At 44.5% G+C, this 3,091-nt stretch overlaps 1 pseudogene; it reads right to left on the reverse strand.

Annotated features, from left to right (window-relative positions):
* Window positions 1-2,295: 2,295 nt before the first annotated feature.
* LOC102378052 lies at window positions 2,296-3,090 on the reverse strand (annotated as a pseudogene).
* Window position 3,091: the final 1 nt, after the last annotated feature.

A 3,091-nucleotide genomic window follows, 5' to 3' on the forward strand; every position in this document is an offset into this window, starting at 1 on the left:
CTTCCTTGGAAATCTTCAAGAGGAGACTGGACAGTCACCTTGCTGGGGTCACCTGTTGTCTTTCCAGCTTGGTGCAAGGGGCTGGACCCAATGATCTTCCAAGGTCCCTTCCAGCCTCACAATTTATGGATCTATGATTGGCTGGAGGCTAAGTCTTAGGCGATGTGGCTTTGAAACAGCTCTTCCAGAGACTTCCAGAGCAAACTTGGTCAGGTTCCTTAGCCTCCCTGAGCCCCAGCTAATCACCTGTAAATGGAGTAATTACACTTCCCAATTCACAGGAGTATTGTGAGAATAAATTCATTAAACAACTGTGAGGTACAATGACAGGCTTCCTGGCTGCAGCGGGGCCTAGCAGGCCTGCAGTTTTCACCCCCCTCTGCCCCAAGCCAGACACAGTCCCACAAGCACCCATGATACAAGTTTTGCCTGTCAGCAGCTAGGGGTGCAGGGTCCCAGAAGCCAGAACCCTGCACCTATTTCCTTGGCACCTGGCAGTCTTTGTGGCTGCAGCAGGGGCTAGCATGCCTGCAGTTTTGACCCTGCTGTGGCTTAACACATACACGTGACATGAGTTTTGCTTTAAAGATTTTGGGGTGCAGTTTCCTCAATCCCCTTGCACCTATCTCCTTGAAACATGGCACCTATCTCCTTGAAACTTGGCAGGCTTTGTTGCCTCACCAGGGACTACCACTCCTGCAAGTTTCATCCAAATCTGGCCGTAAATGACAAATTTGTAGGCTGTTTCACCCTGGGAAAATGTCAAAACAGTATTGAAATGACAAAGTGTTTCGACTTGCCTCGTTTTGTTTCGAGGCCGTTTTGACCATAGCTGTTCCATTTCAGTTTTGCTGTTTCTACCTCAAAACAGATCAAAACAGCGTTGAAATGACAAAGCGTTTCGACTTGCCTCATTTTGTTTCGAGGCCGTTTTGACTATAGCTGTTCCATTTCGATGTTGCTGTTTCTACCTCAAAACAGGTCGAAACAGCATTGAAACAGAACTGGTGGCGGTATTTCACACAGCCCTACTAAATATGCTCCACTATTACTTTTAGCAACATCATTCTTCAAGAAGTGAGTGAATGCCTTGTGCATTTCAGTAGCTATACTGTTTCTATTACTAGCAATCATGTTGGTACTGGGGCAAGTCATTACCAGCAAAGTAAAAAACAAAGTTTACATTACCATCAATTATTTATTTTAGCATTGACATAAGCAGCACAGCTGTGTATATAAGTAGCAATATTTTTAAGTTACAAGAATTCGGTTTACAAATTACAGTAGAAATAATGGCAATATAGAAATGAACCATTTGGATGTATAGGTAGAAAGGGTACAGCTTGACTTAAAGGCAGGCCTGGTAGCATGCCACCTATTACTAAAGGTTGCCAGGCATTTGCTATTATAAGGCCTTCCTTTCAGTTGCTCATAAGGGCTAAACTTTAACAAATCAGAGTAATAGCCAACGTGTTGCATATTTTCCTCTGGCTGAAAGGTTTTGGAAGAATTCAGCCAAAATAACTTGGCTGCTTTTGGGAAGAAAGGTAGGGGCAAAAAAAACTTTTCACTGTTAAAAAAAACCCAAAAAAGACTCCTTCCTCCTCCCTTCCCCACTTTTTTTTGGAAGTTCCAGAGCAGGGACCTGACATTTGACATAAAGGAAGTCTTTGTTAATCACATGAAAACCTGTCCCATTTTGACTTTGCAACTGAGCAGGGAGCTTGTCTTTTTTGAGCTCTCATTCCCCCCGCCCCACCAGGTCCTTCTGGCACTGAGATAATGAAGCCATATGATTCAATACAGAGGGCCAAAGTACACTGTGGGGTCGGAGTGGGCAGTAGATTAGGAAAAGGAGTGTGGGGCTGAATTGGAAGCAGAAGCTGGCAAGGAAGGAGACTGAATGAGTGGGTAAGGAGAGAGCAGACGGCCATAACCTAGAGACCTCCTAGCCTGGCTGGCTGGGGCCACCTGCCTGCTAGGGCTGAGAACCAGCACACACACTTCACATGTGAGCAGCCTGAGAGGGGTTCCAGCCATGCTACAGGCTGTCCTTTGGTGGGGATGGGAGGGGTTGAGTAGCGTGGCCTATTGAACTTCAAGCAAGGTGCTTTTTATCTTTTGTTATAAGGTAGTACTTAACTAAAAGTTATTATTCACAAGAGTTTTACCAGGTCTCATGTCTTTTGTTCAGTCCATAGATGAAATCCAATTTGTTCTCAGAGATGGTCCACATTTTTTTGAAAGCTGAGATGTACACCGTGCTCCTCATTATTCCTTAAAGCTTCCATTTCATTACTTTCTCCTGGAGAACAATATTCTGCTCATTAACCTCCAGATAGCATTTTTCATCTCGGCATTTCTTAGAGTATAAATGATTGGGTTCAACATTGGAGTGATGAGAGAGTAGGTGACAGAAACTATCTTGTCTCCTAATAATTTGTGGAAGGGTCGGTAATAGATGAAGATTCCTGGCATAAATATTAAGCTCATGACTGTGATCTGGGCAGCACAGGTAGACAGAGCTTTGTGCTGTCCACCTGTGACGTTTCCTAATTTTGACTAAGATGATACTATAAGATATGAGCAAGATCAAAAAGATGCATGGAGGAGCAGTCCACTGTTGGAGACCATCAGCAGCTCAACTAGGTCAGTATTAGCACAGGCCAGTTTGATGACTTGTGGGACATCACAGTAGAAATTGTCCAGGATATTGGGTTCACAGAACGGAAGCTGGATGATCAGTGCAGTTTGAACAATAGAGTGAGTAAATCCTCCCATCCATGACCCTATCACCAGTCCTGTGCACACATCCTGATTCATGATTGTCAGGTAATGCAGTGGCTTATGAATGGCCACATACCGATCAACTGCTATCACCACCAGGAGGAAGATGCCAGCACCTTCACTAAAATGAAATAAGAATATCTGGATGATGCACCAGTTGAAGGATATGGTTCTGGTGTGAGAAGCAAGGTCCCACAACAACTTGGCTGCCGTGATTGAAGAGTCACTGATGTTTGTGAAGGCCAAGTTGGCCGGAAAGAAGTACAGTGGAACGTGGAGATGGCTGTTGGTGATCACCACAATG

Source organism: Alligator sinensis, unplaced genomic scaffold, assembly GCF_000455745.1.
Source record: "Alligator sinensis unplaced genomic scaffold, ASM45574v1 scaffold98_1, whole genome shotgun sequence".
In the NCBI taxonomy this organism is placed as follows: domain Eukaryota; kingdom Metazoa; phylum Chordata; order Crocodylia; family Alligatoridae; genus Alligator; species Alligator sinensis.